This window comes from Rattus norvegicus, chromosome X (assembly GCF_036323735.1).
Source record: "Rattus norvegicus strain BN/NHsdMcwi chromosome X, GRCr8, whole genome shotgun sequence".
Classification (NCBI taxonomy): domain Eukaryota; kingdom Metazoa; phylum Chordata; class Mammalia; order Rodentia; family Muridae; genus Rattus; species Rattus norvegicus.
The window spans coordinates 73,272,849-73,287,209 of NC_086039.1; the positions used below are offsets into that span (position 1 = coordinate 73,272,849).

General features: G+C 43.6%; 1 protein-coding gene across 3 annotated transcripts in view; it reads right to left on the reverse strand.

Annotated features, from left to right (window-relative positions):
* The window catches only part of Nexmif (neurite extension and migration factor), a 131,158-nt gene extending 119,063 nt beyond the window's left edge, over positions 1-12,095 (reverse strand). For all 3 annotated transcript variants that reach the window (XM_039099592.2, XM_039099590.2, XM_039099591.2), the window contains exon 1: positions 11,494-12,095. The gene's annotated coding sequence lies outside the window, so the exon portion shown is untranslated. The remainder of the gene's footprint in view (positions 1-11,493) is intronic.
* Between the last annotated feature and the right edge of the window lie 2,266 nt (positions 12,096-14,361).

A 14,361-nucleotide genomic window follows, 5' to 3' on the forward strand; every position in this document is an offset into this window, starting at 1 on the left:
TGTTTTTAATGTCTCTTCCCTTTCTGACCCCCTTTTACACAAAGGAGCTCAAGCCTCTCTTGTCTGATGTACCTGAAGCACTGGATCCAAACTGCACTCACTCTCTCAGGGCAGCAACGACCTTGCTCCAGCCACACAATAAACCAGGAAAGCAGCTGCAGTCAAACAACATACAGATCCTGGGCAACATCAAAGGGAAAGTTAAAGGCTCTATTGATAATGCAGAAGGAGTAGGTTGGGAAGTGAGTCAGGTGAAGCTGAGTATTAAATGCAATGGATAAAAACAGGCTTCCTGCATTTGGATGTAAGATTTTCCATTATCTCCTGTCTAAAGAGACCATTGGTAGGAAAACCCAAGAGAAAAGATCAAGGCCTGGCCTATAATCATCACTATGGCTCAGAGTGATGTGTACTGTGGCACTGAGAAACTCACTTGGAAAATGTCACCATTGTGCAAACTTCAACTTTACAACTCAAAGAGTCGGAGTGAAGAAAAAGCTGCTTCCCTTACATGGTCGTCAATATACACATGATGCACATACAGACAGCGAACCATCTGTACATGCAAAATAAAAAGAAATAACAATAAAATAAATCACTCATCAAGCCCAGTAACCTCAGCACTCATGAAGTCAATGCTGGAGGACTATGGTGAGTCCAAGGCCAGTCTGAGTTTCACAGTGAGTTCCACACTAACTTAGACTACAGTATGGGACTCTGTCTCAAGGACAAAGCAAAACAATTAAATAAGGAAAAGCGTCCCTCCGTCATAGTAAGAAACAAGATCTCACAGTGAATGAAAACTGATGTTCAAACCAAAATGAGTAAGATAGTAGAATTACCTGGGAGTAGGGGTGGGAGGAGAAACTGCAGTTGGGATGTATTGAAAATAAAAAAAGACAAAAATAAGAAATAAATAGAATTAGCAAAGACTATAAAGCTACTGTAACCAAAATGGTTCAAGAGGCAATTACAAGTACCTTTGGAACAAATAAAAAATGCAAAATATAAAAACAGCATATATAGAAAAAGCAGAATTTTGGGAAATAAGATACAATAATACAATAAAAACCTTTCAATAAAAACCTTTCTTTATAGCAAAATAGAAAGAACTGAGAAATGAATCAGTTAACATGATAGAATGATGGGAATCATTCAATCCAAATAAGAAAGAACGACTAGACTCAGGGAAATGTACAGTGCTTCTGAGAATTACAGAACTAAAGCAAAAAGTATCCTGTCATCAGAGGAAACAAGAATGATAGGAGATAGGTCAGGAATTCAAAAATGATGTTTCTTTTCTTTTCCGTTTTTGTAAGTCTTAAAATTGGCAAAACACATAAACCTTCATATTAAAAAAACCTAACTATATTTCAAAGTAGGTTAATTCAAAGAACTAACTCCACGCCAAGGCACATCATGGATCATGGTCAAACTTCTTTTTAAAAAAATAATACCTTGAAAGCAGTAAAGAGAGAAATGTAACCTTCCCTACAAGGGAAAATAGTTACAATGACAGCAGATTTCTCCTCAGAATCCATGGGAGCTAGAATGGAATGACATATTTCTCAAGAGCATTCATAAAAGAACTGTCAACCTTGAACCTCAGGTCCATGAAAATATACTTTGTGGAAAATATACTATTGTGGAAGAGCAATAAAGAAATTTTCAAGGGAAAGAAAGTTAGAATTTCCTGCCTGTAAACCTGCCTTGAAATAATTGTTAAATTATGTTCTCTAAACAGAAAGAAAAATGCAAAACCACGATCTTGGAACTTCAGGAAAGAAACAGAAAGAGCAAGGTTAACCTTTCTCTATTGTGTTTTACAGCTGAGGCAAAAACTTATAAATCTGATCTAGCTATAAATACATAGAGAAGAAATATTTAAAACCATTAGGTTATAAATAGGGAAGGGTAAAGCAAGAAAGGCATGGTTTCTAAAATTTACTAAAGCAGCCAAAATGTCAATCTTCCTAAGCTATGAGTTATAGACCAGCACTCTATAAAATGGTTCCTCTCTCTCTCTCCTTTCCTTTTCTCTCTCTGAACCAGTGTCTCCCCATGAAGCTCAGCCTAGACTTAAATTTGCTATATATTCAGGTTTCTCTCCAACTCAAGATCCCCCTACGTCAGGCTCCCAAGTGTTGAGATTATAGCCATGTGCCACCATGCCCAACCTGGGATAGTTTGTTCAAAACTAAATTTTATTCTAAGAAACTAAACGTGTACTTACCGTGAAAAACAATAATCAACCCTGAAAATTCATCACAGAAAAATGAAAAATTGCATTCTTTAAAAAACTGTACATTAATGTACATAGCAGCCTTTTGTATTGATAGACTAATGTGAAGACAAGCAAAGTCTGAGCAGGTGAAAAGCTAAACCATGATATGGTCATATTATACAAAATTGCAAGAAGGAATGTACTATTTATATACAACACTCAGGAGGAGAAAAAGGCAGATCTCTGACATTAAGGCCATTCTATTCTACATAGTGAGTTCTGGCTAGCCTGGGTTACATAGTTAAATCCTTCCTTAAACAAACAAACAAACAAACAAACAAACAAACAAACTGACAATAACAACAAAAACAAAAATGTAGATGGAGCTGGGGCATTATGCTCTGTGAAAAGAGCTAATGAAAAGTTCATGTTATTTGTGACTCCATTCTCGTAACATTCTTGGAATGAAGAAACTATAGATATGGAAAATGGAGTAGTGACTATGAAGGTTCGGTCTGGATTGAGTAAAAGTACAAAAACTACAACGTGTAAAACACAAAAAAAATCTCTTGTGATGAACAATATTTTTCTTGATCCTGTTGGTAGTTATACAAATATGCATATGTGGTATGATGGGATAAAATTGTACACAGCCACTATGACAAAGGCAAATTCATGATTTTGATATTATACATGGTTACGCAAGGTGGAACAACTGGAAGAACTGGGTGAGCAGTGCACAAAGCCCCTTTGTCTTTTAATATCCTCTCAACCTATTAATCTATTAATTATTGCAAAAATGTCCATCTCTCAGAAGCTGCAAACACGTTAGGTTATATGGCATAAGAGGAATTAAGGTTGTAGTTAGTTAAGGTGGCAAATCAACTAACTCTGAGTTGGGGAGACAGTCCATTCAGGCAAGTGCAATACGATTATAGGAGTATTTATGCGTAGAAAGGAGAGGAAGAAAGAGTGAAAATCAGAGATGCAGATAGAAACAAGATTGAAGTGATGAGATGTGGAGAATCAACCCTCCACTGGAAGGTTTGAAAAGGGAAAGTCTTCACAAAATGAGAAATACAAGTAGCATCCAGAAGCTAAACAATGATTGGAAACAGTTTCCTCTTACGGTTTCTGAAAGGAACACAGCTATTTTCTTTCCCACTTTAACTTCAGTCTTAGTGAAACACAGTTCAGACTACTGACATCCACAACAGAGTAATAATTTGTGTTATTTTAAACCACTAAGTGTGGGGAAAGTTTTTTCTTTTTAAATAGCAGCCATAGTAGAAAACACATCCACCAGCCACAAAGTTAAAAACTAACTCAGTCAGAGATAGGCAACTGGGGCACTGGGTCATCGGAGCACTCGGGAAAGTGCTTAATGCATTGTCATGAGGACACGAGTTCATATCTTTAGCATCCTCGTAAAAAGTCAGGCATAGTAATGCCAGCACTAAAGAAGAGGTGACATAAGGATCCCAGAGAGTTGTTGGCAAGACCATTTAGTGAATCGATGAGGTCCAGGTTCAGTGAAACACATTGTTTCAAAAAAACAAGGTGCACAAAAGGGCATAAAATGTGAGAAAGGAACTTGTAGAGAGGGCGTGGCAAGGATGGGAAGGAAATAATAGAGGGTAGAGGATGAGCGTAGCCAGAATGCAGTATTCATCTATGAAGTTGTACAGAATAAATTTAATTTTAAAACTTAAACACAAGAAGGTAGAGAGCGATTGACTAAGACACTCAGTGTCCATCTCTGGCCTTCTCATACTTGCATACTAACATGCATCCATCTCTGAATACACCAACATGTGCAGATCAATATATAATGATGAATGCTATTTTTGCAATTCCACCAATGAAATTAAAGATAGTACATCTTCTTCAGAACTGCAAGGAAAAGAAACATGTTGCTCTTGTTTAAATGGAACCTATAAAACCGAAAAAAGGTTTAAGAACCGAAGCATTTGTACAACGGAAGCTGGAAATCTTTTCTCGGTCTAGTCTGGGATCTATTTGCTGAGGAATTTTCTGCTATGTTAAGAAAACTGTACTTATTTTCCAAAGACATAGAATACAAACAGTAGAAAAAGTGCAGTAAATTAGAAAAAAAAAATCCTATGCAGAAGACCCAATCATCTAATTTCCTATGACGGGACAATTCATTTTATTTTTTTCTCTTGCTATTCCCAATATCCCAATGTTTAGCACACAGTGGATGCTCAAAAATATTGGATGAATTGTACTGTAAATGATAACTAATAGTCCCGATCAGTGTTAGATCCGACTAACCGTCATACTCTCTAATAGTTCAAACTGCTAAGACAAAAATGCCATAAGCATTTCTTTATAAATAGGGATTCCACATATTACTATTCGAACTGTAAAGCATAGTTGTGGCATATGTTTAATTTTGCAGCACTTACAGAGACTGGTGTTTAATATATGATTAGAGTTCCAGGATGAAATCTTTTAACTCACCCCAGGATGATTAGTAGTCCAAAAGGCCCATGAATCCCAAGAGTCTCACGAACATGCCTGTCATTTCTGTGTCTGACCCTATCACCGTACCTAACAATTGGTTCCAAGAACAGTTTTCTATTTTTCTCAACCTCTTCGCTAAGTGAAATATGTAGACAGCAAGACACAAAAGGAAACGGAGAGGAGATAAGTGAGCAAGGTAGAGCTTTCTATGGAATAGAATGTGTTAATACATTACATTAATTAATGCATTAATAATTAAGTTGTTGGAGTGAGAGCTGAACACGCGTATTTTGTTTCCATCTTTCTTCTTTTTTTGAGATTATAATATAATTATATCATTTCTCCCCAGCCTTTCCTCTGTCCAAACCCTCTCATACACCCCTGCTTCTCTTTCACATTCATAGCTTCTTTCTTCATTGTTATTATATGCATGTATATTACAAAAGCATTTTTAAGAAGCCTAGAGTTGACAAGTCTAGCATTTGTTAAAATGAGGCAACTTATTTAGACATAAGGACAGAAATGTTCCAGTGGGTATGAAGTGGCTCTTATAATAAAAATGTCTATGAAAGTTAACCAGAAAAATATTTGGAACAGTAGCTGAGGGCTACAGACCATGAATATGTAACAACATGCATTTTTGAGAATCCTTTCCACAGCTTTCATTTCAAGTTACTGTGACCATGACAGGCATGGAACAGGATCTCTAACAACTGGGGGAAAGGCTTTTTGTTTTGGTTTGGGTTTTTTCCATTTGTTTTTCGAAACAGGGTTTCTCCATGTGTCCCTAGCTGTCCCTGAACTGGTTCCGTAGACCACGCTGGCCGTGACCTTAGAGATCCACCTGCCTCTCTGCTTCTCAGGTACTGGGATTAAAGGGTTGTAATGCCACCTCCTAGTTATCCAGAGGCTTTTTAACTCACAGTGCACGACTGGACTCCCTGAAATGTATGCATATCGTGTATGTATATATAAACATGCAGTTCTCAGAAGAGCCTACACTCGGTGGCCATCAAATTTTCATACCAGTTCATGCTGCAGTTAGAGATCACTGGTTAGGGACCACTGAGCTAAATGGTATCGGTTCTTTTTCTACTCCTCTACTTAGTAAGGCAGTGTATCTTCCGGGTGTGCCTCATTTATTTAACAAGTAAAAAGAAAGTGAGTTTTTTGCTTATACAAGTCATCAAGAGCAGCTTCTGGGTTAATAAATCACATGTGCCTGGAACAATATGGCAAACATTGGAGTCGGAAAGAACTTAGCAGTGCCACGAAATTTAGGTTACTGCAGAGGAGAGAAAGGTGATAATTAATGATACACTGACAGAAACAAACATTCACTTACAAAGTTTGCTTTTTAGGTAATACCCTGCCACTCTTCCTGGTCTTTGACAATCTCCCAGGCTCTAGATATTAGTTGCGGTGTTAAGAATGGATCTGGTAGGGGTTGGGGATTTAGCTCAGTGGTAGAGCGCTTGCCTAGCAAGCGCAAGGCCCTGGGTTCGGTCCCCAGCTCCAAAAAGAAAAAAAGAAAAGAAAAAAAGAAAAAAAGAATAGATCTGGTAAAGCTCAACTAAGCCAAAGAAAATATTTACAAATAGCACTTCTAACTGGCTTCATGTTTTTCTTCTTGATTGCATTATTATTCCATGACAGGTCAGATTTAGACTGGGGAATCACTGCTTCGTTCACTCATTCCCTGCTCCCCGATTAATGAAGTCTATCACAGAGACTTAGGACTGGGAAGCAGACAAGTTAAAAGAGCGCTTGTCTCCTAGCATCGTTCCCTTTAGAGCTACAGCTTTTCTTCACGAATATGGTGGTCAGGATGTACTTTCTAACCCTAAGGTTTTCCTGATAAACTTAAAACTTATTGTATTTCTAAATTTTTTAAATGATTTTACTTCACGTGTGTGGTGTTCTGTTCACACAAAGGTCAGTATACCTACGCACATGTCTAGTGCCGTAGGAGGCCAGAAGTGTATATCAGACCCCTTGGAACTAGAGTTATAGACAGTCATGAACTGTCATATGGCTTCTGGGAATCAAACTCTGGTCTTCTAGAAGAAAAAAAATCAGTGCCCTTGATCTTTGAGCCTTCTCCTTAGCCCCAATGTATTGCCTCTTACCAGCCTTTCATGAAAGTAAGAAGAACTCTCCTGTATGTACAGGGTCCCTCTTTGAGTGCATGTGTATGTGCAAACATAGACTTCCATTTTGTGCTGATTATCTTTGAACACAATATTCCAATTCGGTCAGACACAAAACATCAATCTTTCTGAGGCTCTTCTACGGAAAGACCTCTTGGTTGACAAATGTGAGATGAACTAGGTTAAGGAGCCATCGTCTCTCCGAAGCTCACTAGTCTATCAAGTTTTGCAAATTAACTGTCATCTCAAATTAGGAAATATAGTGTCTTTTAAAGGTGCCTCACACTTCAAGTAATCATAGAATTGTTTAAAGAATGAGATAAGTATGTCATAACATATGTTAACCTACTGACCATCCCAAAGAGAAGAAATGCTTTAACTTTGTTCAAATGAAGTGGGTCTCTTCCTTGTCATCTTCTTTCGTATCCCAGGCTGGTCTCAAATTTGCTATCTAGTTGAGGATGGCTTTAAACTTCTTGTCTTGAATGCTGGGATCATACCTCCATGCCCAGTTTAGCTGGCGCTAAGGATTAAACATTGAGTTTTATGCAGCCTGTCCTTTTAAATAACAAGACGGACAGAGTCTCACTATATATCCCAAGATGTCCTTGAACTCACTGTTTCCAAGGCTGGCCTCAAACTCAGCATCTTCTTGCCTCTCAGCCTTGTGTGAGGGATTAGACCGTATCTAGGTTTATGCTTGTCCTGCGATCCACCTTCGGCTCAGGAAAAAAAGGGTGGGGGAGCATGGGATAGAACACAACAGAAACAACACAAATGCTAGAAATCTCTTTCCGCTAGAGAACAAGGAAAGACATTAGATCATAGCACTTACGAGAAATAAAAAAGCACATCCCATAGCCAGAGTCTGTGAATCACTGTTCATAAAAGAGGAACGAGACAAAAGGTCCCTGCCTCTACCTGGTGCAGGCCTCAAAAAAAAGGCTCCCCTAACTGACCCCTCCCTAAGTTGCGATATGCTTACTGCTGCATGAGGCCAATGTTGTTTGATATGACGGGAATTTTCATCTCTGCGTGAAAATACATTTTCTGGATAGTAGTGAAGGTCCGAACTTAAAGGTCGCCTGAAGTTGTGCTCTTGTCATGGCCCTTTGTTTTGTTCTCAAAGCACCCCAGACAACCACCTAAGTTCTTCATGTCTAACCTTATGACCTTGGATTTGCAAAGGGGCTCAGGTGAGGAACTATTAACTAGGGAGCTTGCCTCTTCAGAGGAAATAAAATAATGAAATAAAATATAAAGTTTACACCTGAAATCCTCCAACATGGGGAAAACAATAAAGTAAAAAAAAAAAAGACCTGCTTCTTACCTAGTGAATCCTTCTCCTCCTGTATCATTCTTTTGATCCTTCTCTCTTCTTTTGCTTACTGCCAGCAAGAACGTTTTAACCACAGGTACGCTGACAGATAAAAAAGTTTACATATAATAGTCAAAGGCCAACTAGAATCTCCTCTTACTACAAAGGAAGGGGCTTGCAGAAGAAAAAAAAACCTCTAGTACTGGATTTAGGAACATAGAGACCGCAATCAGTGCCTCTTTGGTTAAGACAGCCCATCTCCTAAGCAAATACCTCAGTGAGACTAGAACCTCCACCGTGATTGTGTTACGGTTCTATGAGCACGCCTTTGAGTGTTTGAAATCCGGCCGTTATAGCTTTTCCTTTCTCTCTTCTACCTCTGAAAACACAAGCAAAGCGAAGCGACAGCATATCTTTAGTTTGCTTTGCTCTCTGGGTAGCTTACAGGTAATCAGATTGTGGGGGAAAAAAAGAAAAAGATGGGAGAAAGACAGTGAGTGAAACAGAAAGCAGCAGTGTCCTGCACTTGTTTCACTTTGGCAATGGGGATATTACGGGTGTGCACATGTGTGTCTGCATGTGCACATGTGTGTGTTAACAAAACACTGATGCATCGAAGATTTATTCATTGAACAGGCTGATTTATTTAACAGACTTGACATATGTCAATTCTACCATGTGCTTATATAATTCTGATCCATTTATCAAGAGCTGTAATTCAGGCAAATATTTGTTTTAAAAGTATTTTCTTTTAAATGGCCCTCTCTGGCCTGCTGCACAATCAATCAGTGGTTCTTTGTAATTATACAAACAATAGCTACTGGTTGGAATCTGTGAAATCTAATCTTTTCCCCAAACTCTTTTCATTTTTTTTCAAGTAATTACTTTCAAGTTAAAAAATCATACCACAGGAAGAATTTAAATATACACCATATTCTGTTTTGATATTTTGAATGTTTGGTCTTCAAAAAAGTCAGTTTTTGACATATTTTTTTAATAATTGCAAGATCTGGTACTATTAAAGTAAAAAAAAACTGGTTAAAGGGACAAGAGTGTGATTTTTTTCTTAGCCTATTTCTATGGGGCATAGGGGTATGGAGACAGGAAGAAAAGCTGGGGGGTATGCTCTACAAAGAATTAAGTAGCAAAAGACAAAGTAAAGAAATGCAAATTTCAAGTCTTACAAATTTTCTTGAATCACCCCACCCTATTTGAACACATGTGCACACACAAAAAATTGTCTTTTCAACTCAAATACATGCAACTCAATACAATTCAACTCAAATACACGCAGGTTCTGTGGGAGGCAAAAATTTGCTAAGTATTTCCAAGAAACAAAAAAATGTCTTATCACTAGCTGTTAGAGGGGCTTTGGATTCCCCTATTGTAAATATATTGCTTGCAAAAAAGCACGAGGTTTATTTTGACCTCCCTGGTCAAGCAATATGGAGACTACATAAGATATAAGGTTGGGGTTAGAAGGGAAATCCCACTACCACGCAAGTAAATTTCTGACCTAGTAAGCAAATACGCTTTTGTTGTTAGTGCTGGGTAAAATGTACAAGTCTTCCAGAAATTAGAGACTGTAATAAAAATGTACCAGCCCAAATTTAAATTGCTCACTAGACAGATGGTTAATTATATTCACAGCCACATATTTCACTGGGATAGAGTTTCAGACACTCAGCCAGTTTTATTTGATTAGCCGGTTTTCTAGTTAATATGTAAAATGACAGTTTCTTAGGGCTTTTTTGTTCCTTTCTAAAAATATTTTTCAATAAGTGTAAATTCTCCTCAGCCATGAGAACGCCACTGCTGTAAATGAAATGTTTGGTCATTCTATCCATGTGTGAAGATGTGCGATTCACCCCGCAAACCCCAAATGGTCTCTCACAGTTCAGAGCAAACCACTGGAGCACCTTTTAGTCAGCAAGCAAAATATTCCAGGAACTGTAGGCACACTCTGCTTCTACAACTAAAACAGTTTTTTAAATTCCAGCGCTAAAGTATTTTATAAAGATGCTTTAAAAAATAGTCCTGCCAATCCCACACACTATTGTGTATTCTCAGACAAGTCTAGAAAATGGAACGTTAGAAAAGGCCACACAGCTAAGTGTGCTGTTGCGCCTAGAATTTAACATGTTGGAAGCCAAAGCCCAGAAGCAAAGTATGAGACTCGGTCATTCCAAAACGCTACCAGAAGCTAGAGAAAAATCTGAAGTGCTGGTGTCAAAATAGGAATGTCAACTGAATTTTTTTAACTTCAGAAAAAGACGAAAAGCCTTGCGCCGGTGGTTCGGTCTCTCACTAATGAGACAGGAGCAGTCATGCTGAAACCACTGGATTCCTCAGCTGAACCGCGCGGTCTGCACACTTTCGGGGAGTGGGGCCGCCCCACGGCCTCTGCGCCCGCAGGGCTGGACAAGATCGAGTCGCAGCAGCGTGCCTGAAGGCGCGGTGGCGACAAGCTCCGGGAGTCCCGGAGAACAGCGTCAATCTGACGGCTGGGGAGAGCGGGAAGGGGCAGCGGGCCAATTTCCTGCAAAGGTGACAAGCCTGGGCGAGGCTCGCTCGAGCCCCTAACTTCTTGTCAGTCGCCGGCGGCGGCTAGGAGCGGGTGCTGCGAGCCGCCGGGGCCACCGCGGGGTGGCCAGAGGCGCCCGGGGCGCGCGGGAGCCGCGGGCGGGGGAGGCGTCCGTACGGCGGAGCCTTCGCACCTCTGCAGCTTCGGCCGGGATGCCAGCTGGGGCCCGCCGCGTGCCTGCATTTTCCCGCTCCCTCGGAAGCGTGCCTTGGGCCGTGCCATGTTCCCGGACGCCCGGGGCTCCCCGGGAGTCACCGAGCCGATGGGAGGTGGCAGGCGGCTGGCGGCCGCTGCCCTGCGGCAGGCAGGCGTGTGCGAACAGCGGCGGCGGCGGCTCCAGCCCGCTCCCTTCCCCTCCCCCTCCCCCGGCGGCGGCACACAGGCCTTTCCTAGATTGCAGCGCACGCTCGGCGGCGGCGGCGGCGGCGGCGGCGGCGGCGGGCGAGCCGGGCGAGCCCCTCGCCCTGGCGGCCTCGCTGCCTCCCGCACACAGACAGCACCCGCACGCCATTCGCACACTCTCACACACACACACTCACACGCGCGCGCACACACACTCTCTCCCCGCCGGCTCCCCTTGCTCAGCTTCTCGCTCGGCTCGCCTTCGGTTCCTCGCAGCCGCCACCCCCCACCCCCAGCTGCCGCCCGCCGGCTCGAGCTGGCCGGGGGAGCCAGCGTGAAGGCCCGGGGGGGGGGAGGGGGGAGGCTGCATGGCAGCGCTCAGACTCACCTCGCAGGCCGCCTCCCGAGGCGCACGTCGCTGGCGGGTTCCCCACTGCCGTCGTCCCGAGCTGGGACGGACGCAGTTAAGGCTGGGCTGCCGCCGCTGCTGCTGTTGCCGTCGCCGAAGCTGCCGCTGCTCCTGCTCACTGCTGCCGCCGCCGCCGCCTCTGCCTCTGCTCCATGCGCCGGGCCCGCCAGGTGGACGCGCCTCGCTCCGCTCGCTCACTCAGGCACCGCCGCAGCCGCCGCACTAGATGGAGGCAGAGCTGTGGGGCTCGGGCGCCGAAACTCAGAAGCTCTACGGCCGCCCGCCGGCTCCCAGGACAGCGCTCCTCTCACCGCGCCGCTCGCCCGCTCACCCGCTCGCCCGCTCACCCGCGCCGGCACTGCCTGGCTTGCCGGCTGTGCGCGGCGGCGCCCGGAGCCCGCTCCGCACGCGGTGGCTGCGGCTGTCCGCGAGACTGAGACGAGGAGGGCGGTTGCGACTGCCGCTCGTGCTGGGAACGCTACTGCTAAATGCTGCCACTGCCGCTACTGCCACTGCTGTGGTGGTGGCGGCGGTGGTAGCTGCTGCTGCTGCTGATGCTACTGGTTTTCCTTCCCGGGTTCTCCCCCCCCCCTGCCTCGGCCCCCTCCTCCCCCTTTCTCCTCCTCCTCTTCCTCCTCCTCCTCCTCCTCCACCTCCCCCTTCTCCTCCCTGGGCTGCTTGGCTCAGAGCCTCTGCGGGCTCTGCCTGCTCTCCTCTGCTTCCAGAGCTGCCTCTGCCCATTCAGAAAGGTGCCCAGAGTGGGGCTGCCTCGGCTGCCACCATCGCTATTGCCCCTGCCATTGTTTGCTCCAACACGGCAGTTCTTGTTGGACGCGTTCCCCTCCCTACCCTGCTTCCCCACCACAGCCCTCCCTTTCTTGCTTGCTCTCTCCTTACCCTCTTTGCGGTCCCTTCCTCATGTGTTACTCCCTCCCACCCTGTCTGTATATCTGTCCCTCCCTGCGGTCCCCTTAGAAGTCCGGGAGCGCGCACTGCGCGGCCACCTGTCATAAAGGGCGCGCACCCCCCTTCCCCACCCCCACCCCGCCCCCCACTCACATTCTCGCAGCCCGCCCAGTCCACAGCGCCACTGGCTTGTTCTTTCCCTAGCAGACACGCAGCCGGACACCACTCTCCCACGCCTTTGAGGGCAGTTATGTGTTCAGAGAGGGGCGCTCTGAAGTTTCAGGAAGACTATCTGAATGGCTCCATGTATTAAGCACCTATCCATCCTACCTACCCTTAACTTCAGGGCCCAAGCACCGGGAAGGTGGATTCTGCTGGAAGGGTTGTAACACGGCAGGCAGAGAATTGGAAAGGGATGAGTTTTTTAGGAAGGGAAGAAGAGAAAGGGGGATTCTGAATATAGCCGGGAAGGAAATGGGATCTGACTGCTGTCACTGGAAGATTCCTTAGGTGGTCATTTCCTTTTCGTCCTGAGAGTCCAACAGTACAGGAATGGAAAACGACCCCACTGGGGAACATGTAGTATTCAATGAAGCCCTGGGTGTATGATTGGGGCCTGACAGCTACAGTCATTGCCACTAGAAACCAGGGTGAAAGATTAAGTGTCGATTCTAGAATGGAGAGAATAAAGCTAGCTACTTTGTGTGCACTTGCTCCAGCAAGTCCTTGCCACAGCCCAGCTTCCCCAGTCACGGAGAACTCAATTTCAGATTTCTCTGCTTCCACCCTAAAGCCTCATTTTCTAAGGTCAGGCTTCAAGCTCTGCAGTGTGTAACTTCTATAACCCTTCCCAGATCCCCTAGCCTGTCACCCAACCCCTCCCCAGAAACAGCACAGACACAAATAATGCGTTTGGGTTGGGAGGGAGGGGGGAGAGATTTTTCCAGGCAAAATAAAAGCTACAGAGGTTGGGTTCAAGGTAAAGGAACACATCTGTGGCGCTGTCATCCCCGAGCTGTAGGGTGTATTGGGTGGGGGCAGGTTTTAAAACTTAGACTCACCTAGGGGACATACTTTTCTGGGTGTGTCTTCAGGGAGGTTTAGCTAAAGTCTACCATTCCACCTTCTTGGAATACTCCTTGTCAGTCCCCTTTGATATTACAGAAATCCATCCATAAATAATGGCTCATTTCTCAAACAACCCAAACTTAGTGAGTGTTTTCCTGTGCAACAAGCACTATGGTGAGCAACCTACACCAGTTCTTTTGTTTAATCCTCATGACAAACACAATTTTATTACTTCCATTTAGAATATTGAACCATGACAAAATATTCACATCTTCAAAATAGAAATATTGCCTTATGTACCTTGCTTACTGTGCAATCACATTTGTCTCTTTTAGGCACTGAGATGAACAAAAAAAAATAAAATAATAAAATAAAATTTGACATCCACCCTCAAATGCAGAAACAAGTGTTAAGCATGCAAAATGCCACCATCTCTGGCTGGATTTCAATCGCCAGAGTGAATTGCTCTTTGCCCATTTGATTTGAGCTTGGCTAGCCACATATGCTAGTACTCCTTTTTAAAAGTTAGTTGCTAGCCAGTGAGGTGGCTCACTGGGAGAAAAGCATAAGCTTCAATTCTGATGGCCTGAGTTCCACCTGAGGCTTCCACATGGTGCAAGAAGAAAATCAACACCCAGGAGTTTTCTTGGGCTCCTACACACGTGCCATAGTGTGTACAAGTGTGTGCCCACACACATGCACACACAAAATGAATGTACAAAGGTTGTTTATTGTTAGTTATCAGTTATTATTTTTGTCAGTGTCTCCACTCAAAGACAGCAAGGAACACACATCGATAGTGAAACAGTTTCAGTCACTAGTTACAGTGAAGGAGAACATACATCATAAATCTACTTATGACTGAATTGTGTT